General features: G+C 38.6%; 1 protein-coding gene across 1 annotated transcript in view; it reads left to right on the forward strand.

Annotated features, from left to right (window-relative positions):
- LOC107549838 (glutamate receptor ionotropic, kainate 5) overlaps positions 1-24506 on the forward strand; it is a 104479-nt gene that overhangs the window by 799 nt on the left and 79174 nt on the right. Inside the window, exons 3-4 of the mRNA XM_016231009.1 lie at positions 2749-3055; positions 3916-4204. The gene's annotated coding sequence lies outside the window, so the exon portion shown is untranslated. The remainder of the gene's footprint in view (positions 1-2748; positions 3056-3915; positions 4205-24506) is intronic.

Below are 24506 nucleotides of genomic sequence, written 5' to 3' on the forward strand. Positions count from 1 at the left end.
CCCCCCCCCCCGAATTCCCTTTTTGTGTTGTCCATCAGCCATTTCATCCCTTTTCATTGTCTCCCCTTTCTCTCCATCTTTCATTCTTTCTCTCATCTGTCACGGTCCCCCCATCGGTCCCCATCTGCCCATCCCTCAACAGCCATTAACTACTGTCTGTGTCACAGGAGCGCTCAACCTAAACCAATGCGCTCAGGTCAAACGCATCCTTCACACATGCTTCGCACAAACACACACGCAGTACTCGTATATCGTCACGGCCGTATATGCATCTGCCGGTGAACTCTGCTTGTATTTCATGGGTGAGGCAGCCAGCGTGCAGATTGATGGTGATTGTGACAGCTTACCCACGATGCTGTGCTTTTGCTGGCTATGCTACCATTGGCTTTGAGTGTGTGTGTGTAGGTTATTTAACTTTTTAGCACCTGGGAGGAAGGGGAAGCATATAAGCAAATATATAAAACGCTCATTTTGGATACAGGAGCTTTTATATGGCGTACAAACTTGTAGCAAAGAAAACTCCCAATGAGTCCTCTTTAATATCTGTTGTTTCTCTTAGAGTGCGATGAGACTCAATGGAGACCAAATGGAGAGACCTCTTAGATGTTCATTTGTTGTCTCGAGTTTCATCAAAATGCCTACGTTCGCAATCAAGAGCCAGGGATCTCAGGGTTAACCCAATTTCTCATCAAATTCTAATGCTATTAACATTAATGAATGAATAGCTCTATATTCTTACTGTAGGTCAAGTATTGTCTTATTTGTATCAATTTTCTTTCTCCTAAGACACCAAGACCTCCATTAAGACTTCTGAGTGATGAAAGAGCAACCGCTGAGCAATAAACTTCCTGTCAGTTGCTAGTCTACAGTAATATGAGGATCTCCCACCTCTTGACAACGCAGATATAAGCACAATCTTTCCTAAACAACTGCATTGGCGATGATGAGAAAGGCGATAAACTGGAAACCGCTTTATCGCCCGCGTGACGGGGTTCATAAATTTCCGTGAAATAGAGTTGCGTGATATCACGGAGTGAAATACTGTTGTTGTCTCTGCCTCTGTGTAACTGAGATGACGCAAAGCGGCGGATTTATCAGGGAAATCTTCAGAGTTGTAAATCCTTTTCAGAGCCGCTATCTCAGACAGAGAGGGGCAGGAATAGAGGATGACAAAGCAGACCGAATTATGTTTCACTGTGCCAAGCGCGAGAAGTGCAAGAGAAAAACGAATCTTGTTTTCAACCTCTCACCTTCGCTTGGTTTCTTGGCATGATGCTCTGACTCACTAGCGGAAGCATTAGATCACACAGAGAAAAGTACAGAATGTGATCTCGGCACCCTTTGCTGAAGTCTTAGTTAATATGTGTGCCGAAGGTACGGAGTTTGATGTCTGCTAGGGCTCAGACCTATTGATTTAACATGACGGCTTTTAAAATGGTGTAATAAGGCTTTGAGTAGGCAAAAATGGATTGGTTTGGCTTCGTACACAATCAGATAATACTAAGAAGTGCCTTGATTTATCTGTGACATGGCATGCTTTTCAAGGACAAATGCACTGATGTGCGTTTGAAAGGGAATGTTTTCCCTAGAGAGACACATTTAGATTGTTTTCTTATGTAAAACTCATTGGCACAGCTGTCGCACAGAAACCAGGCCAACAGATCCCAAAATCAGATCAAATTCGTCCAAATATTTGTAAAAGTACACTCTTAAAAATAAAGGTTCTTCACGATGCCATAGAAGAACCTTTTTGTCTAAATGGTTCCATAAAGTACCTTTAACATCTGAAGAACCTTTCTGTTTCACAAAAGGTTCTTTGGGGCGAAAGAAGGTTCTTCAGATTACAAAAAGGTAAGAAAGAGATGGTTCTTTAAAGAACCTTTGACTGAATGGCTCTTTGTGGAACCAAAAATGGTTCTTCTGTGGCATCGCTTGAAGAACCTTTTGAAGCACCTTTATTTTTAAGAGTGTAATACTTCCAAATCATGGCCTGTAAATACCTAATTATATTTGTTTCAACGAGTCAAAACAAATCAAATTTGACTTGAGAGCCAAAGCATAATGTATTTTAATGGCTAAATGTGTTTACAGCATCAAGCACTCGATTCTCATTCCGTGATGTAAAAAGCATCAGCTTGTGAGCGTTCATGTTTAAAAGCACAGTAGATTGGTAGATTGGCAGATTTAGAAGCATGGCAACCACTTGACCGGCTTCCCCTCTCTCTTTATTCCAGCTACGGCTAACAGGCTTACGTAACGTTCAAGCACGCAAGGAGCCAGTGTTTCGCTAATATTTATCACAGAACATTTTCCATACGGTCCCTCGAAACACCACTTCACTCGGTGAAAATATAATCGCAGCGATTGTTCTCTGTTTAAAGCATTTGCATTGGCTTCTCACTTCATCTGAAGGACAATCGGCTGTAATTACTTTTTATATAGCGAGAATTGAGCTTGAAGCTTGTATATATTGGATAAGAGGCAAGACTGTATTGAAATAGTAGTTCAAGGACAGAGGGACACAAAAAAGGTGGGAATGCTGGAAGGAAGGGACTTGGGAAAGGGAGAATGTCAGTGCAAGGACATCATAGAGTAAGAGGTGTGGATGATGCGACTGCACTCATAAAATGAGCAAGTAATGGAAAAAGACCATTTCGGGCCACTCTAGATCACTGGCATTACATCATTATGTCTCTATTTTTCCTGCTTTAATCATATGTTCCTAATTGTCTGTTCCTCCGGCTCCAGGCTGTTTCCTGCTCCGTAAAGGCCCATTTCTCCACCCTTGACGCGTCTTACCGCTCCTGCCTGCTGACAGCAAGTTCTTCTTCCATACATCCCCAGACGCTCTCAGAATGCACCTGCTTTCCTGCCAGCAAAAGCACGATGACAGGAGCACAGAGACTTGAGGATATCTGGCATTAAAAAGGAAGTAGGACCGAAAAGAAAGAACCAAATCCTTGATTGGGATTTTTTTTATGAAATCACTTGACGTTTACTACTCCGAAACCATCCAACGTTTTAAGTTGGAACGGAACCCTGAGGGGCCAAAGGAGTAAGTGTCATCCAATCACACGAAGATCCTTTGATTTCATATCGCACAGAGAGGATCCTATGCGATACCATTCAGCTGGAGATAATTGAACTTCCTGCCTGGCAGGCAGCTGAAAATGGAGAACTAGAAGTTCAAGTGGTTTTTCTGGGGGATACGTTCAAGCACCCTGCCACTCAGAATCAGATTGCAGGCCAGTTCTGATGGTGATCTTCTAGCGATCTCTGGCGTTTGGTGGTGTTTTTCCTCCCTTGTTCTGCCCAGTTCTGATAAGGGAAAGACTGATTTTGGGATTGTTTTGTATTAGATCAGGTGCCAGTAAATAGATGCTTTGGATTGACAAGTCCGTTCTCCTGCAATCTGGGGTAAAATGGAAAAATGTATTACATGCCTTAGTTTTACTATTCAGATTCAGGTAAATTGAAAGACAGAAGGAGAAAAAGACCAAAGAAAAAGGGAGGGAGGGGGCCAGATGCCACAGATCGTCTCCAACTCCTACCTTTTGATAAGTTAAGCTTCTTTTTCCATTTTCAGCTTCTTTTCATCTTGAAAATTAGATTTCTTTTTTTCTTCCAGATGACCCTTAAGACTGTAAGGGAGATCGTAACACATTGCAGTGACTGAGATAGGGTGAGGGAAAGGAGGGAGAAGCTTTTCTTTTTTCCCCTAGCTGAAACAGAATGTTCTGTTGGCTTCTCATTTTTGCAGTTTTAGGTATTTATCTTGTCACTCCATCTCCGTTTTTATCCCCCTCTCCGTGCCTCTGGGAGAGCAAAGGAGAGAATTGAGTTATTTCATCTCTGCTGGAATTTTTTTATTTGCCTTCCCGACTGATTTTTCTTCTGTACTCCTGTTTACCCCAGACAAAATGCTGTTGTATCTCAAGTCAAAATCAGGAACCTGAGAGCGTTTGGCAAAAGATTCCACAAGGAGATCCAGGCAACGAGAACGAGAGACGGAAATCTTCTGAAGCCTAACCTCCGATCTTAAAAAAAGCGTGAGATCTGCTTTCGCCCTCCCCGTTTCAGAGGTGTCCTCGGATATTCCTTCCTCTATTTCCCCGGAATCTGTCAGCATTCCCGACAGGACTCAGCCAGCTTGTATCCGTGCCAATCCTTTGATATTAGCTCCCGGTGTCGTCTGCTTCATTCTGTGAGTAGATTGCGCTCTCTCCGCCTGTCTGTGCGAGTGTGTGCAGTCATGTGTGCGTGTGTGTATTTGACTTTGGTGCTCCATATGGTGTTCAATCCTCTGTGTAGCTGTGCTTATCTATCGTCTGTTTATGTGTGTACGTCTGGGTGAGTGTTTAACTTGGATGTGTACGCTATGCAAACGTAAAAATGAGTCAAGGTTAATGGCATGGGCTTCTTTGCTGGGCTACTCATCCAAATAGTGCATAGCTTGTTTTCCGTAATGGACAAATAAATGTTCTGCTGCAGATACAGTGTGTTTGTAGAGGCACGTATGTAGCAGGTGTCACAAGTGTAACGTTCTCATGTGCATGCACCTTTTAGGCTATAGGGTGACACCAGACCATGATTAGTTCCTGGAGGTTGTGCTCTAATGAATGCAAATTGATAGAATGTCTTTTCATAAAACAAGCTCAATGGAGTGGCATATTTATTCTCTGTACTAATGCATGTGTCTTCGGCATGAAGTTTATGTGACGATAGCTATTCGTAATAAATGTGACTGACAATGCTGTTGCAGCGAGAAATGATTGTGTTTTTTTCCTGCTTTGCCCCCCAGATTAAACAGCTGTGGTCTCTGTCTCTTCTCTCAGTCTTTTTCCCATCACTTGCTCAATCAGTGTCTGGACCTCACTTGGGGCCGGCCAATAATTGAAAAGCTATATTGATATTCTTCTCGGGGGAGACAGAGAGGAAAAAATACACTTTTATTTACAGTTAATCACATGGAGTGTTTTCATAAAACAAGCTCAATGGAGTGGCATATTTATTCTCTGTACTAATGCATGTGTCTTCGGCATGAAGTTTATGTGACGATAGCTATTCGTAATAAATGTGACTGACAATGCTGTTGCAGCGAGAAATGATTGTGTTTTTTTCCTGCTTTGCCCCCCAGATTAAACAGCTGTGGTCTCTGTCTCTTCTCTCAGTCTTTTTCCCATCACTTGCTCAATCAGTGTCTGGACCTCACTTGGGGCCAGCCAATAATTGAAAAGCTATATTGATATTCTTCTCGGGGGAGACAGAGAGGAAAAAATACACTTTTATTTACAGTTAATCACATGGAGTGCGATACAAAAAGTACTTGTGAAACACATTAGGTTTGAGCATCCTTTCTGGTTAATTGTTTCAATGCTGTGAGCTGGGCTTGGGCTTTAGGGAGATGAAAAATTATGCTGACAGGGCAACAATATGGACAAAACTGGGGGGTTTGCGTGGTGGGCCACAGTTCAAGGAGGATGTACATCTCAAATGACAATTGAATTGAATTGAAAAAATGTTGCAATAGTGCTGATGTGGAGGTGTTCCTTTCAAAGAATCTGTTTTAGGCCAGAGATGTGATTCATTTACCACCTACATTGTTCTTAATCATTTAAAAAGGCAGTTTTGCTCATACAGGAAAAGTTGTTTAGGATTTCTGTGATGGACAAGCTTTGTAAATGTCTTTATTCTCATGTGCTTCCTGTGACACCTGTTGGTTTGCTGCCTCCTGTTGAAAGTGTGTGGTTGCTAAAGTTACTGGTAATCTCACAGTCAGAGTGGGCTCTTTCCCAAAATGCCATATGTTCCTATCTGTAGTCCTGGCACTGCACAGGTCAGCTGCTGCCATGCCGGTCAACATCTGTTGCGCTCTTGATCATAGCAGGTCCAGGCTATATTGCTTGCAAATTGCATGTTGATATTTTGCTCATTCATTCCTCTGCAGGAACTCTTGCAGGAAACTCTTCATGCAAAAGAAGAACTAGATATTGCAGTATATGTGCACAACACATAATAACAATCACAATATGTATCGGAACATCTGCTCAGACAGATTTTGAATCTGTGCTGTTCTGCCTACAGTACATTTTCTTGTTCTATCACTAGAATTATAACATTTCAACAATATGTGAAGGACTATTGCAGCAATGTCTTTTGGTATATGGTTGACAGAAAAGGTGAAAACCTTAAAATAAAAATGACTTGTTATCTATAGGCCTAATGAACTATGTTTAGTTATTCAGTAGCATGGTGAATGGTTTATCTGTTGTTGCCCACATATTCTATCTTGATAACTAACTAGCTGGTGTATATCAGGGTTTCCACACATTTGACCAATGAATTCCCATGACATTTACTTTTTAAAGTAATTTCACTAATTTTATACAGATCCTAAACAGTTGCTTAAAGCCACTAAAGTTTAAGTAGAATACTTTTCTGTATTTTTTCCAAGTTTTCCATTTCTATAATTTATTATTAATAATTTCTATGACTTTTTCAGGCCTGGAAATTGTAAAGTCAAAATTATCAAAGACTTCTGCTTTCCTGTCCCAAACCTATCTTCAGTAACAAAAGGGCCATCTGGCATTCCTGAAGGCACAGAGGTGCTGATATCGATCAAGGCCTGTAGGCCAACATGTGTATACATCGGGGGTCTGCTAATTGTCACACCTTTTGCCCAGTGGGAGAAGTTGTAATCTGCTGATTGGTCAGTTTGAATGTCTCACATTTGGGTTTTAGTCACGTGGTCAAGGAAGGGATAAAAGAGGACTGTAACTGTTGCTCTGTCTCTTTTCTTTGCTGCCTCTTTTCTTTGTTGGAGCTCTTCTTGGGTCTCTGCCCTCTCTCCCTCTTTTTCTTCCTCTCTTTCTTCATCTCTTTCTCTCAGGTAATATTTTACATGTTGGGTACAATTAACTATGCTTTACCATCCTTCATCTATTTTGTAACCAATTCAAGTGTAACCATAACAAAATATTGTTATTAAACCATTTCAATTATTAATTATGTGCTAACTAGTCTTGATTCAAGGTTCATCTTAAAGTGCTACCTATTGCAATACAATAGTCACACAATAGCAACGCTCTCCCACATATGTAGCTATTCTAACTGCGCTTATTTCCGTCGTTGGTATAAGTGGCAGTGGGTGGTAATAGACTAGAAATGTACAGTTTTATACCATCGTGCTGATAACGTTTCTTTAGTCATTCGGCAATCCTACAGCCTGAACCACTGTAGGGAAACCATCCTTATAAAATCATATTTAAATGGCTTTATACTTCTAGATTTCAGTGACATTTCTAGTCACTTGTGAGTCATAAATCAAGTCAGAAAAAATGCTTCACTATAATTTTTCCTTCAGTTGTTTATTATTGTTATTTTATTTCAATGACTGTTTTTATAGGCTTGGATTTTTTTTCTTTTCTTTTCACTCATGCCTGTGGCGTACAAACAGCTACCAATAGACATGCTGGATGAATAAATCTGTCATCTGTAGACTCTAGATTTGTGGGTCTTTTGGTCAGATATTCTGGTTTTTGTTGGAAGAGCAAATCTTAGTCAACAGTGTTCAATTGAGCGAGACACTTATTTTTTTCTTCTGTCGCCCGTCCTCTCCCCGTCTTTCATATTCTCCATTTGCCTTTGCAGCCACCATTTCTTTATTCTTCAAGTCTCTTTCTCCGTCTAGCTTTTTCTTCCAGTCCATGTAGAATTCAGGGGTCAGAAATACACACATTCTTGCTGTGGTCACAGACTGCCACAGAGAGATGAGAGGGAGAAAGAGGGAGGACCAGAGCTTGAGAGCTAATCCATCACCACAGTCAGTCCCCTTGCGTGTGTATGAATGAGAGGGAGAGCACACAGACACTGTATAAAACAATGCTGTCCAAATACTAAAGCCCTGCTTTAATAAGCTTTACCTGCACCTCCTGGATTTCTTACAATGGTGATTATAATGTCACATAGAAAAGTCAGTACTATAGTTTTTCCTCACTTTTCCATCAGCCTTGAAGAGTTCACCCAAAAATGGAAATTCTTTATTTACGCACCTTCATGTCATTCAAAACCCATTCGTGAAAGACTTTCTTTCGCAGAGCACAAAAAAAGCTGCACTATAACGTACTATGAAAAGCGTACAATGACCACGAGCTGTCAAGCTACAAAAAGGACAAAAATGTACCATGAAGGCACCAAAAAAGTAGTCCATATGACTCATGCTGCTTATTCCAAGTCTTCTGAAGCCATGCAATACAGACTAAGTTGTTAAAAAGTTCCCATCTGCTGCAGCTCTCAAATCTCATTCATGTCCATGTGCATTCCAGTACGGCACTTCAAGTTTGGTATCTATGACACCAAATGGCATCCGTTCTTGTCTGGCTGCTCATGATGTGCCAGGTATGAATATGTGGACTAGCAAATTAATTTTGAGCGTTATGGCAGACAACCAAAGCTCCAAATGGTGTTTATTGAGGAGTACAGTTCAAATTCAGTACTTTATACACCACTGTTTAATATTACTTGGTTTTCATGTAGGGATGCACCGATACTGGTATAAAAAATGTACAAATGCAATAAAAATATCGGTATCGGTACTCTGTATCGGCAAGTACCAAAAATGAAAGTATCGGTATCGGGCGAGTACTGGAAAAAGTGGTATCGGTGCATCCCTATTTTCATGTTCAAGTACTGTAACTGTATTTAGGATGCAGCTTATCTAGCGAAAGTAGAAACAGTTCTATCAATCAGTTGCTAAAACCTGAAAACAAGTCAGTGTCCAAACACAGGAAAAATGTGTTTTAGATTATTACACTTTCAAACAACTGCTTTTATCGCTACTGAAACAAATTTAAAATTACATAATTTTCATAACTTTTCAATGGTTTTCCATTCATTTTTTTAAAGAAATGTCTGTTTCTTTTAAATATAAGTATATATATTTTTTTTACATTTTCAGTCCGTAGAATTTAGTTATGAAAATGAGAGAGAGAGAGAGCTGAGTCCTTAGCTATCTTCAAGAATCGGCTAAAAACACATCTCTTCCATCTTTTTTTGACCCTCTAACTCTAGCACTCTCTATTCTAACTCTATTCTTTAAAAAAAAAAATGTGTCACTTTTAGACTCACACTGTTCGTTTACTGCTTGTTTTCTTTAAAAAAAACACTAGCTTTTCTAATCTTTTTGTATTCTATCTATTTGTTTTCTTTTTATTTATTATACAGTTAACAAAAGCAAAAAAGGCCTCTAACACTAGCTTGCTCTATTCTTTTTCTATTCTATCTGTTTTCTTTTTATTTATTATATAATTTAAAAAAACCTTGCTACGTGTACTGTGTTAAACTAACTGAGACTTGTTATAGCACTTGCATATCATTGCTCTTTTGTTGGTTTTGATTGCGTCCATTGTCCTCATTTGTAAGTCGCTTTAGATAAAAGCGTCTGCTAAATGACTAAATGTACATGTAAAATGTCTATAGTTTTAAAATATATCAGCAGCTATAAACTGCGGTTTTACTTGTAGACAGATTTTGAAATTCATAGACCATATCATCCATTCCACTCACTAAAATGGCTAGGTGCAATGCTTTGGGAAATTATTTAAAGGTGGGGTAAGCGATTTTTCAAAAACGCTTTAGAAAACTGATTCGGGCCGACTAGCAAAACAAACTTGTAGCCAATCAGCAGTAATGGGCATGTCTACTCATGATGTAGAGGAGAGAGCGTTCAGTGCACAGGACAGACATTAGCGAGCCAAGCGACAGAAAGATAGAGGTGTCGGATAAAAAACAAAAGAGGAAAACGTCTGCGGAACAAAAGAAGGCTTAAGGCAAGAAGTAGGACCCGTGTAAATATCGGATCAGCGTTCCAGCGCTGGAGAGAACTCAAGGAGTGGAAGGCCTGCGATCAGACGCCGAGGTTGCTTTGTTTCTTCTCGATAGGTGAGTAACACCGTGTCTGCACCGCAACAGCTAAAGTCTGTCTAGTACACTGGACGTGACAAAGCGACCGTTGAAAATCATTTGAAATTTGTGACAATATGTCATGAATATAACACAACAGCAGTTTTCTGTCAGGGATTTGAAAATATAGTTCTGAAACCGCATCCTGACTGTAAGTGTACAAAAGTTTTTTGGTAGATGTCAAAGTACATTACATCTCTGCTGGAACTATATACTGTTGAACAATGAAATCCGCTTCAGTGCTAATCGCCAGACTTTCACCACAAATGAAGAGTTATAATTACTAAAGAAAATATGGGAGGAATGCAGTTACTTACAGGTAGTTTACATACAGTAATGTTTAAATGTAAGCTATTGTGTTCTATTCATGGCAGTGAATTGTTTGTGACATGATATACTGCACCCTTCCTTTGGTAGCATTTCTATATGTAGCATGGAGAACTTTTAAGTGAGATGTTCATTGTCAAGAGGACTTGAGAAAACTCTCAAATACTAAGGGCTTTGAATACAATCTTAGTGTGAGCTGACCTTACCGCTCTCTCTGTACACCCTCTTATTAGCGTACATCTTTTATACGTTCCGCTTAATTCGCCTGCAGGTTGAGTTACCAGTTGTCCACAGTCAACAGGTCTAGTCTCAGTTGCTTACAACCTGCTATAACGTATACAATTCCAGCCGCCTAAGCATGTTCAGTGGACAGTGTCATCATCGCTCCACCACAGAGTAAAGAAGCTCATTATAAAACACCATAAAGGGTCATTTCACATCTATCAGCAATTTTCCAGTGTAAATGAATGCCTTCGGTGGAGGACGCACACAGTATTGCCGGTCTTAGATCATTATAAAGTAAACCATGTGTGCTTTTAGATCTGTTCTTTTCTCATATTATGTTCCTGTGAAATAAGGCTTACATTATTTTAATTAACCTTCTGCATACATAACTTGGTTGCATAAACATGCTGTGAAATGAAGTTAAGCGTAGAATCTAAACAACTGGCTTATAAACTGCCTAATGGAAATAATTTGCTGTGGAATCTCATCCTATTATAAGACTGTTAGGATATTAGCCTGCTATAACGTATACAATTCCAGCCGCCTAAGCATGTTCAGTGGAGAGTGTCATCATCGCTCCACCACAGAGTAAAGAAGCTCATTATAAAACACCATAAAGGGTCATTTCACATCTATCAGCAATTTTCCAGTGTAAATGAATGCCTTCGGTGGAGGACGCACACAGTATTGTCGGTCGTAGATCATTATAAAGTAAACCATGTGTGCTTTTAGATCTGTTCTTTTCTCATATTATGTTCCTGTGAAATAAGGCTTACATTATTTTAATTAACCTTCTGCATACATAACATAATTTAATTTTCTCCTCATTATAAACCCATATCTATAGGCTGCGCCCATTTTAGATATATCAAAAGTGCCTGCTGTTATCCAGCAGAGACATAGAGTGATTGGCTTCTCCCCAGTGACACCAGAGTAATTTGGGACGCAGACCTGAGTCCTCCTGGACGGTAGTCCCCAAGGCCCCATCTCTTCCTCCATCTCAGCCACCTCAGGTTTCCCTTGAGTTTTCGTACAATTTGGAAAATATAACAGGGATTGCTAGTTAATCTTTTGTTTCATATGTTCTCATCTCCAGCTTTAGACTCGTAAAGTAGAGCGTGCTCTGACAGCCCGCGGCACGCAGCTCTAATCTGGGGAGGTTATTCCAAGGATGCTCAGTACTAAGCGAATTTCCCAGTGGCTGCAGACCTCTTTAAGCCAGGGCCTGGCGGAGCCATGATGGCACCCAATCAAAAACGCATCGATCTGCTGTCAGCTTGAGGTATAGGTTGGAGAATAAGTACAAGCACAGGCCTGGGCGCAGATTTAGCTTTGCTTCAGACTTAAGGAAGACATGATTGAAGACCAGAAAGACCGTTCTCAGGTCAGGGGGAAAAGGGCAGCTTTCAGCAGGGGACTTTGTAAGTGCCTACTCTCTATCTACTGTACGACTACAGTGGTACTTTATAAAGATAGTATGTTAAGTATGATTACATGTAGACGGAGTGTTTCTTTCTTTTGCTACTCTTACGTGAAATCAAAATGTCAGAGTACAACTGACAGTTCTTTCATGTAATTGTGCTCTTTAAGAGCTCTGACTAAAAAGGTCTGTCTGCACTGTAGAAACGGTACACTGTGACATCTCTTTGAATGTGATCTCTTTGTTCAACAATGTTTTTTATAGCTTAAATCACTTGACAATGTCATAATTGTACAACAGTCTTCTATAATTTTGCTGATGATGAATGCAAACACTATTGTTCAAAAGTTTGGTGTCGGTAAGATTTTGAAATGTTATACCAAGGCTGAATTTATTTGATCAAAAATACAGAAAAGAATGTAAAATATTATTACCATTTGGAAGAAAAGTGTTTTCTATTTGAATATATTTTAAAATGTAATTTATTCCTGTGATGCAAAGCTGAATTTTCAGCATCATTACTCCAGTCTTTAGTGTCACATGGTTCTTCAGAAAGTAATATGCTAATCTAATTAATATGCTGATTGGCCGCTTAAGAAACATTTCTTATTATGAATGTTGAAAACCATTGTGCTACTTTAAATTTTGTGGAAACTTCTGTCTGCTTCAGTGGAAAACTGTGCATTCAAGTATTGCTAACAAAACTGAACCAGTATATGACATTTGGTTTTTGAAAGTACATTTTCCCACTGCAGCAGACAAAACACAGTTCAGTCCAGTGTAGCTACTAGTGTAGTCCAATTCCTGAACCAATGTTTTTTTTTATGAGCCAGTTAATTTTCTGAATCAAAAACATATAATATAGTAACGATTTTAATCTGAATGATTTTATTTTATTGCATTATGTTAAGATCTGAAATGACTACTTCATTTGTCAACAGATTGCTCAGAAATTCTCTTTGTTTCCCCATATTTCTTTCTCAGAAGTACTTCTGTTAAGGAATCTTTTTTTATTTATTTTATTTTATTTATTATTATTATTATAATTCCAGTCCCTAAATATTAGTGAACTATAGAGCTAGCATTTTTATGCTTTTAAGCTTATAGAAAACAGTAGCATTCTTAAATGAACTAAATTTACCGAATTATTAATTTTCAGATCAGATTAAATTACCAGGTCACTGACAGTTGACGCCAGGCTTTGCTAAACAAGCATCAAACTTTGCTTGCCCTAGACGGCAATCTGGTTAATATGCATAAACAATTTAATACATTTACATTGCTGTGTAAATATGATTGGAAATGTTCATGAAGACAAAGTAATGCAACAGTTTAGTATGCATAAACAAGCCCCTTACATTAATGTGCCACACAGTTCGCTTATTTGCTAAAGTAATTGATTTGGTTAATGACGATGCCTACCTCTAATAAGCCACTGACATTTCATACTTGCTCAGTGTTAGTTTTATATTCCCTGCACTCTGTTCACTTCTTACCTTTGGGCTTAGTTAAAAGTCTGCACATAAGTCATATTTCTCAGTGTAGCTGTTTCAGTCTAGCCTTAATGGTGTGATTACCTGCACAAAGACAAGTTGAGACTGACAAATAACACAGGAAAGAAAATCAAGTGTTGCTTTGCATGGTGCTAAAATGCTTATTTTTCTCTTAGTTATATCATTAATTTGGGCTAAAAGTAGTTTGAAGAAAATTTACAAACTGTTACATGACTGCGTATCTGGCCAGAGCATCTGTGATGATTTGGCAGGCATAGTGTGGTTTGCTAAATATAATGCAGTATCAGTTAAGCACATTTTTAAGTTGTGTGCCGAGTTAATTTTAAGTTTGTACAATTTCATTCTGTAGTACATAAGTATGAAATAACCCAGTGAACTACTTTTGAAGAGGTTGTGTAAACACACAAGAGTGAAGCAGTCATGTAGAACAGATTGACTAGATGTTGGTACAAAGGTACTCTAAGGCTCCCAATGGGCGGTTCAGGCTACAACACAAGAAATTGTATAGCTACAAGTTGTCTTACTCTACTAGAATGGTATAGTATTTTCCTTATGTGCTGTTGTCTGCAACATTTTGCCATAGTTTCACAGCGTATTTACTGGTGTGGGTGGTGTGAAGAGACATGGCCAGTTGGCCCAGCGGGTTTCAGATTTGTTTGTACGTAATAAGGCTCAGGGAGGACATCTTGAGAATTAAATTTTTTTTTCAGTACGGCTGGACTGTTCTTTGAAGTGCTCCATGTTGGGGTCTAATACATAAACATGAGCAGTGTTTGCTTTTGGCATAGAAGCAGCTCGCTTGTGGAGGTTGTGTGCATCACTGTTTTGGGGCTAAAACAAGATTTGGCACTAAAAATTGCTGTATTGTTTTCAGTATGAACAAAATCAATGAGGAGGCTATTCAGTTATTATTCTGTTGTCAAAGTAAGGCAGTTAAGGCCATGTTGCATTGTTTCCAGTTCATTTTCAGAGGGCACTGACAGAGGCACTGCTTTCCAAGCTTGTACACAAAATCCTGCCGCTTTGCCATGCATGACTATTAGACGCACGCACTGAACAAGATAAAACTATTTTATTGTTTTGCATCTGCCACACGTCGTTGATCAATCAGAGGTCATTTTATGGCATTGCAAACAGCCAACCTTGTTAGCAAAGGCTATTGTCACAAACGTCTTCTACAACTGCTCTGATATTTTAACTTTAGTGCAAATAACATAATACTTTGTATGTACAGTAAATGTTGTGTGAGTCGCATCTATATCTGCACTTCGTGTGAACAAGATTCTAATTGGTGTGGTTTTTATATTGTGCTAACAATATCTACCAGTAAGATATTTTTGAATGAAATGAATACTATTTTATTCAGCAAAGATGCATGGAATTGATCAAAAGTTACAGTAAAGACTTGTACCCAAATGTTTTTTAGCCGTAAATACGCATATTAGTATGATTTCTAAAGGATTGTTTGACACTGAAGACTGGAGTAATGATGCTGAAAATTCAGCTTTGCCATCACATGAATAAATTAGTGTTGAATTGTAATAATACTTAATATTATGGTTGTACTATATTTTTATTTAATAAATGCAGCTTTGGTGAGCATAAGAGAAGTGTTGACCACAGACTTCGGAACGGTAGTGTAAATTGCATCTCCTTTTTCACAGTTGCCTGGCATGTTGCTTTTATGTGGTCAAGAACAGCGTTGATAAATTATTTCCCTTCAGTATGTCTGCGCATCAATCATTTAGGTCAGTTTCTGATTAATGTAATTTTATTTCATAAATTTTTTTTGTATTATTAGCTGTCACTTACATGCAACACAGAATGCAATATTTACAGTAATAACCTCAATCAGAGATGCAATATGTGTTCATAACGGGCAACATTATGCTTGCACTGATGTGTGTACAATCAAATTTCAATAATGGACTCTTTCTCACTGAATATTCTGTTCATATTCATGCAAATGTTGTCCAGATACACAGTGTGTTGCGCATGACTTTCATGCTGTTTTGAGAAATCAAGCATAGGAATGTAAAATTCCTTTTAATCAATGAATCATTTTCTGCAGGCTAGGCTGATGAGAGCTACATCATCAGACTTGCGTCGATGGAGATCAGATCTTTACAAGATCATCTCATCTGCCTCACATGATTTCAACTCATCCATGTGATGATCAGATCAATAAGCATGTGTAGTGGCTGTTCTGCATTGATTCTATTCAGTGGAGGAGCTTTTAGAGGTCTTTACAAACTCTGATGACTTGAGTGGTTTATTGCACAGCCAAAAGCCAAGTCACACCCCCATCGTCTCTAATATCTCCTATAATGAAATGCTGACCTCACCTCGAATCCTAGGGATCAAGTGTCTCGGGTTTAGTTTCTCTGAAGTGAAGAATCTCTGTTAAAAGTTTTTTTTCTTCAGTAAAGATCTGAAAGCATAGTGATTTATGATGCTCTGCTGCCATTCTGGTTGATTGGATCAATATGAGGGGCAAAGCTGGGATCTAGCCGTTGGTTACCCTTAATTTATTGCTATTACAAGGGAAACTAAAAAAGCCCTGGTCTTGTGATCCTATACGAGTCTTAATCCAGACTTTGATCACATAAAAAATGTGCCAAAGCTCACTAACCTCTCCTAACACCAGCAGAAATGGCCTCTGAGAGTATGAGCAGGAATACTGCAGGCCTTATCCAACACATATGTGCTCATGTTGCTTGTTGCTTGTACCATGCATACATTCATTTGAGTACAACAGAGGTAGACTGGAGCTTATATAATGTGTCACATTTGAGGCAACATTTTTCATCCAGGGCCAAAAAAAGAAGCTTTTCAATCATAATTAAGCTTGACTTGAGGTTTTGTACTAGGCGATCAGCTCATAAATCGGCTGTTAACACTGTGGAGGTGTCAAATGTCAGTCATTGTTCTCCTCTCACTCGCATTCAGACTTTGCAAGAAAATGAAACGCCGATTGCAATGCATTTAATTACATATTGTGGCATTTTTATGTGAAAGTGAGCAGAATGTTTAGCATGAAATTATGTAGGCGGGTGCTTGATTTCTGTTATTATATCTATATATTTTTTTCTAGTAGAAGGGTTGCATTTAATGACTTCAAAAATTAAAGATTAACATATACCTTTGGTTTTTAATATTTGTATTGTCTGGTAACCGTTATATATTATAGAAATTTTTAAGTGGCATTCAACTATAAAAGTGTTTCGAAATCCTTGGGGGGAAAACTAAACTAGTTGCAGGAAGCAGTAGTGGAGAGAATTGTGTGAGATGCTGTACAGTCTACAATGGCAATAATTCATTATCCGCACAATACTGTCTGTCACACACTGTTTTTTAATTATTTCTTTACATGCTGTGTACTATATCCAATTCCCAATATAATCTGCCATGGCCTGCAGACAAAAAAAAAAGCTGTTGTTTTGAAGCAAGGTTCAAATCTCCAAATGTTCCAAAATGCTGTCAAGATAAAAACCCTGAGAGTGAAGACGCAGGATGTGACCGGTTGTCCGTAGACAGTTTTTCCTCCTTTTGTCTCTTTATTTTGTGAGCTAGATTCCTCTTGGCAGTTCCACCAGATTAATTGGTAATGACATGACAAGCCACACTGAGACTCAATTTCAAGACAAGGCGAACATTATGAATACTCTAAAGCCTTAGATCTGATCTGAGGATTTGCACATGGCAAAGCAGTTTTGAGAGGCTGTGATTTACCAGAATGACGCATCTGTCATCACCTTTGTGTTATGCTTTACAATGACAATACAAATATAAATACAGTTCCTAAAGAAAACATGAGTGGTGCTTGCCTTTTTTTTTTTTTTTTTTTTTTGCTGCAATGTGAATGGTTGCCAGAGTGTTGCTATGGCTGTTACCAGGGTGTTATATGTTCTGCTGGTTGCTAGGGTGTTTTAGCTGATAGGGCGTTTTAGGTGGTTGTTAGGATGTCCAGGGTGGTTGAGAAGGTGTTTTAAGTGGTTGATGGGGTGTTTTAGGTGGTTGTTAAGATGTTCTGGGTGGATGATAGGGTGTTTTATGTGGCTGATAGGGTGTTTTAGGTGGTTGTTAAGATGTCCAGGGGGGTTGATAGGGTGTTTTAGGTGGTTGTTATGATGTTCTGGGTGGATGATAGGGTGTTTTATGTGGTTGATAGGGTATTTTAGGTGGTTGTTAAGATGTCCAGGGTGGTTGATAGGGTGTTTTAGGTGGTTGTTATGATGTTCTGGGTGGATGATAGGGTGTTTTATGTGGTTGATAGGGTATTTTAGGTGGTTGTTAAGATGTCCAGGGTGGTTGATAGGGTGTTTTATGGCGCTTTTCCACTGCATGGTACGACTCGGCTTGGCACGGCTCAGTACGGCACGGCTCGGTTTGCGTTTCCACTACAGTTTAGTATTGCTTTAGCGTGGGCGGGTTTATTCACGTCGTTATAGTTGCTACTACTCTACTCTACTCTGCTCTACTGCCGCGACTCCTGAAAAACTTTTTCATTCCGCGTCACCCCATCAAGTTCTCGCTGGATCCGTTCCTCTGCTATCAATGGAGGAACGTCTGTACTTCCTCAACAGACAACGAAACAGACACTTTTTGGTTGTTAAAAAAAGGTGCACTCGTTCAAAACAGTTGCGTTCGATCCTTCGCTGGCTGTGTTGATTTAAATCTAGCGGTTCTGTTGTGTTTGTGGCGCAAGTTCAGTGACGCAGGTAGTGACGATTTTCTCCGGCCAATCAGTCATGTTTACCAGGTAAACCAGTACCAGGTACTGTACCCAGTGGAAACCCCCCCCCAAAAGTGAACCGTACTGAGCCGTACCATGCAGTGGAAAAGCGCCATTAGGTGGTTGTTACAATGTTCTGGGTGGATGATAGGGTGTTTTATGTGGTTGATAGGGTATTTTAGGTGGTTAAGATGTCCAGGGTGGTTGATAGTTGGGCTGTGCAAATAATCGAATGCGATGATCATGCGCATCTCGTCAGTAAAGCCGGTTCTGTGATTTGTAGTAAATCTCCATCACGTGCTTTCAGATGGAGCAGCATTTACTACACAGTAGGGGTGTCCCCGACTAAGGATTTACATAGTCGAATCAGAATTTTCGAATCTTGCCGATAGTCGATGGAAAGTCGAATGTAGTCATATGTTTGGGGGCGGGGGCAAAATACATTACCAAGAGTCAAGTCAGACATTCGACAGTCATAATTACTGACATTAACACAGGGAAAATGTGTAACGGACACCTCGCAGATACAAAAATAATGTTTTGATTAAAAGATAGTTAACATTAAACATCAGCGAAACCCTAAGAATTAATTCTCTCATTATAATGTTATGTACAGTAGTTATTGTTCTGCATTTTTGTTTTGAGCTGCGCACACAGTAGAATGAAGCATTTAAGCACAAACTTAAATCTATAGGGGTGGTTGGATTTATTCACGCAATATTTATTTAAAGCTTCTTTCTTTTCAGATTCTTATTTACAGCATTATCTTAATAGGCTGTATATTAACTTTGGGAGAAAACCGGTAGTTCTATTTGAAATCAGACATTTGAGCACCCCCATATAGCCAAAATGGCATGATCATAACACCCTGCGAATATTCGACTGTGAGATTAATAGTAGAATCGGGCTCCTCCTATCGAAGCATCAAATCATCGACTATTCGGGGTCACCCCTACTACACAGAGCCGTAGTTCACTGACAAGCTACACAATATCGCGTTCATTATCGGCGATGTATTGCCTGCGATTATGAATGTGATATTGCGTAGCTTGTTAGTGAACTACGGCTCTGTGTAGTAAATGCTGCTCCATCTGAAAGCACGTGATGGAGATTTTCTACTAAATCAGAGAACCGGCTTTACTGACGAGATGCGTATGATCATCGCATTCGATTATTTGCACAGCCCTAGTTGATAGGGTGTTTTAGATGGTTATTACGATGTTGTGGGTGGATGGTTGAGTGTTTTAGGTCGTTGTTAGTATGTCCAGGGTGGTTGATAGGGTGTTTTAGGTGGTTGCTATTGTGTTTTAGTTAATTCTTAGAATGTTTTGTTGGTGTAGAAGTATTTTTAGTTGATTGTTAGGATGTTCTGGTTCTGTTCTGTAAGTACAACCCTATAAATTTCAGAAATCAAAACTTTCTTGTTAGTCTAAAAACAGCTTATACTGAAGCCAAGCTGCCAAAATGACCCATTTTGTAATTTGTCACATTATGACGACATAGCGCAACGAAAGACCTGCAGAAGAAGATTAACGCCTATTTGCGCATGTAGTAGGTAAATAACAAGAGAGGCGAACACAGGTTTTCTCAGCAGCTGAAAGGTGGCTCTGAGGATAAAACACTGTGCAGTGCCAAGTTGTGGAAAACATTAGGAAAGAGTGGCTGCACTTTATTTTTTAATAAAGTTCCTGATTGTGTCAGTAAGCACCTGGTCATTTGTTCGCTTCATTTGACCACAGATTTGATTTTAAACAAGACAAAATTCAGTGCAGGATTTTCAGAGATATTGAAACAAAAAGACAATGATGTGCCAACTAAATAGGATACGACAGTAATGTCGCAAAACTCAAGTTTGAGTTACAGTGTTTTTATCATGTGTCATTATTGCTTTTTCTCTTACAGATAGTTTGATATGTACTGAGTATTTATATGTTTTTAACCTAAAGTATGATGAATATAATGATTTCATAGCACTGGGCATTTATTACCAAGTCAAGAATGCATGCACCACTCCTTATCCAAACAGAGCGTTCAGATGAAAGGGACAGAAAATAGTTGATTACTTCAAATATATATATATATATATATATATATATATATATATATATATATATATATATATATATATATAAAAAATATTGTGAACATTACAAGTGGACCTCATTTTATTTTTTACAATCCCTAAATCTAAGTATGAGCAAAAGTTAGTGATGCTTGCACCAATGTTTAAAAGAGTAATGTATTTTTAAAGTTTACCGACCTTATATTTACATTTTACCAATTTATCCAAAGCGACTTACAATTGGGGAATACATAAAGCAATTCTTCTTAAAGAGGCAAACAGACACAGAAAGTGCCTGTAACACCAAGTTGTAGGCATTGTTGAAATAAGTACAAGTTATAAAGGGAAGGAATAAAGAGAAAGTTTAAGATTAAGTCAAGTATCGTTGAAAGAGATGAGTTTTCAGCTGTCGCTTGAAAATTGTCAGGGACTCGGCATTCCGGATAGGGGTGGGAAGATCATTCCACCAGCCAGGAATGGTGAACGAGAATGTTCCGGAAAGTGACCTTATCTGGCCAATAAGAGAAAGTGTGACGAATACGATGATTTTTTGGTATTTTACTTCAAAAACATTTTTGTGGCAATTGTCCCAGTCTTTACCAGCAGGAACAGCTCGGGGTTTGTTCCACACAAATGACTGACAGACTCAATGTCTGTGAGCAGATCTTTTTTTTCCAGTGATTCGTTGGCAGACTGCGTGTGTGTGTGTGTGTGTGTATGTATGTGTGCACACGGGTCTAAACTGTGTCCGTTTTTGACAGAGCTGGCATGCAGCTTGTTGTCCTGGAGATATCTATTATAAGTGAGAGACGAGCTAAATCTGTTATCTTAATGATCAACACTGCAAGAGAGAGAGAGAGAGAAGAAATGAGACTGAGGGAGGGCGAGAGAGAAGGATTAACGCTGTCTGAACCCTTTGGGGACAGAAATAAAAATAAAAGAGAAGCCACATAAACGGATGTGAAAGAAGGAAATCAATGAGAGTAAACTATGAGAAAGTAACTGAATGGAGCAATGCTGGGAGAACAGATGGGGCAAACGCAAATAAGAACAAATATGTGCTTAAACAAGTTTTTGGAACTGTATTAGCTCAGCAGGTCGCATGCATGATGCTTTTTTTGTGCTACCTATGCCGTAAAGTTGACTAAACTGGCTATATTTGAACAACATCTTTATTGTGTTGCATTCACGCAGGCTTTTTCTTCTAACAGTGGATGCACAGGGCAAACATCAGGTCTAATTTGCAGTAATGAGCACGCGTATTTGGATTCCCAAGAATTGTTTGCTTAGCTGTGTCATTGCAGATGCTTGTTTGTTGTGCTTGTATCATGTAGATGTTGCTCATAACAGCCAGATTGGACAGGAAATGAAACATGCGCACAGGGAGAAGTCTAGGAACTTCAGCTTGAAAGGACTGAGCATAAAAGTACAAACATCAGTTGTGCTAAACAACATGGTTTCCTTTGATTAATGTGTGTAGTATCAGGCTGATTCTCTCTTGCTGCAGTTAAAGAAAAAACATAGCAAATATTTGGCCCCCAGTGGCAAGGAGAGAAAAAAAGAGTGTCATGTACGATCGATCCTCCATACAAAAATGTCACACTTTGAAACACTGACTACCAATTGATGCGCTTAAGAAAGAGAGATGCTATACCAGACTGAGGGTATTTTTAACAACATAAACTCGCATATAAACACATTCAAAATCACACTGCTGTTAAGATGTCATTGACGCGTTTCAGTATTTATTTACTCATTCAGTTGGTTTGTTTTTCTTTGATATAATTTTTTGCCTTAATATTTTTGTATTTGTATTTATAATGTAATATAATTATTTGTATTGCTTCAAAATTTTTATATATGTGACCCGTGCTGGCGAAAAGAGTCGGAATGAGCAAATGTTCAAAAATTAGTTCTTTTTATTTCAACATTCTCATTCACTTCTTATGCATGTGCTTTGCAAATGTCTGTCAGCGCCAGTGTTTGAACTATACCGTGGACTTTGGGGGAGCCCACTTGTTTTTTTTATAAGGGGGGGTGGTCATGAACATGCCTCAAAAGAGGGCTTACAATGACTTACAAATTTTTTGAGACCCCCCAAAAATTTCACAAATCCCGTTTTCAGGGGAGCCCATGTCTTATTAAGGGGAGCCGAGCTCCCCCGTAGTTCGCACCCTGGTCAGCGCGATCATTTTGTTTTTTAAGAATTCGATTCGAATATTCACAAAATGGAATGCTGCGCTTTGCAACAATAGACCAACAAATTGTGGTGAGAAGCAGCAGCAGTCGTCCAGAAGTGAGCAGAGAAAAAGGGTACTCCTCTCAGAAAACGTACAAATAAAGATAATTTTAGATGTTTAATTACCTATTTGGAGCATTGGGATCGCTAGAAGTGGGCTTACTGAACTAGTTTTTGTGAAAACTTCAAATTCAACCAAAACTGACATTTTCCCTCTTCTTTTGTCTGTAGCTCAAAATTAGACTGTGCGCATTCTGACTCATTTTGCCAGCACGGGACACATAGGCCTATATTATATATGAAATTATATTTTACATTTTATTAAAAATTACACACGCACACACTGTACATATAGTTGAGGTCAAAAGTTTACATCCCCCTTTCAGAATCTGCAAAATGTTAGGGGTCATACAATCAGGGGAGCCCATGTCTTATTAAGGGGAGCCGAGCTCCCCCGTAGTTCGCACCCTGGTCAGCGCGATCATTTTGTTTTTTAAGAATTCGATTCGAATATTCACAAAATGGAATGCTGCGCTTTGCAACAATAGACCAACAAATTGTGGTGAGAAGCAGCAGCAGTCGTCCAGAAGTGAGCAGAGAAAAAGGGTACTCCTCTCAGAAAACGTACAAATAAAGATAATTTTAGATGTTTAATTACCTATTTGGAGCATTGGGATCGCTAGAAGTGGGCTTAATGAACTAGTTTTTGTGAAAACTTCAAATTCAACCAAAACTGACATTTTCCCTCTTCTTTTGTCTGTAGCTCAAAATTAGACTGTGCGCATTCTGACTCATTTTGCCAGCACGGGACACATAGGCCTAAATTATATTTTACATTTTATTAAAAATTACACACACACACACTGTATATATAGTTGAGGTCAAAAGTTTACATCCCCCTTTCAGAATCTGCAAAATGTTAGGGGTCATACAATCATTCATGTTATTGTTTATTTAGTACTGACCTGAATAAGATATTTCACATAAAAGATGTTTACATATAGTCCACGAGAGAAAATAATAGTTGAATGTATAAAAATGACCCCATTCACAAGATTCTTAATACTGTGTTCTTATGATCCACAGCCGTGTTTTTTTGTTTTGTTTTTTGTAGTGATAGTTGTTCATGAATCCTTTGTTTGTCCTGAACCATTAAACTGCCTGCTGTTCTTCAGAAAAATCCTTCAGGTCCCACAAATTCTTTGGTTTTGCAGCATTTTTGTGTATTTGAACTCTTTCCAACAATGACTGTATGATTTTGAGGTCCATCTTTTCACACTGAGGACAACTGAGGGACTCATAAGCAACTATTACAGAAAGTTCAAACGCTCACTGATGCTCCAGAAGGAAAAACCATGCATTAAGAGCAGAATGGAGATGTGTACATTTGTCTTATTTTGCCTAAATATCATATTTTTTCATTTAGTACTGCCCTTCAGAGGCTACAGTAGATAGTTACATGTTTCCCAGAAGACAAAATAAGTTAAATGTACCCTGATTTTCAAATTCAAAAAGTTCCAATTCAAACTTTCAAATTTTAATAATTTCTGTAAACTATGTTTGTTTTTTTTTGCTAATTTGGATATTTGATATATTTTAATAATATCATATTTTTTCATTTAGTACTGCCCTTCAGAGGCTACAGTAGATAGTTACATGTTTCCCAGAAGACAAAATAAGTTAAATGTACCCTGATTTTCAAATTCAAAAAGTTCCAATTCAAACTTTCAAATTTTAATAATTTCTGTAAACTGTTTTTTTTGTTGCTAATTTGGAGATTTGATATATTTTAATAAAAAATTATTTTTGCTTTGCTTCTTTCATGTACTCATTTTCACACACACACACACACACACACACACACACACACACACTCACTCACTCAACAAACACGCGCACACACACACACACACACACACACACACACACACACACACACACACACACACACAATTATTTTGTCATTCAACTTCAACTTTTTTATCATTCAGCTGTATTTGATTTATAATAATTTTTTGATTCTT

The sequence above is a fragment of the Sinocyclocheilus grahami genome, unplaced genomic scaffold (assembly GCF_001515645.1).
Source record: "Sinocyclocheilus grahami isolate Dianchi unplaced genomic scaffold, SAMN03320097.WGS_v1.1 scaffold382.1, whole genome shotgun sequence".
Lineage (NCBI taxonomy): Eukaryota > Metazoa > Chordata > Actinopteri > Cypriniformes > Cyprinidae > Sinocyclocheilus > Sinocyclocheilus grahami.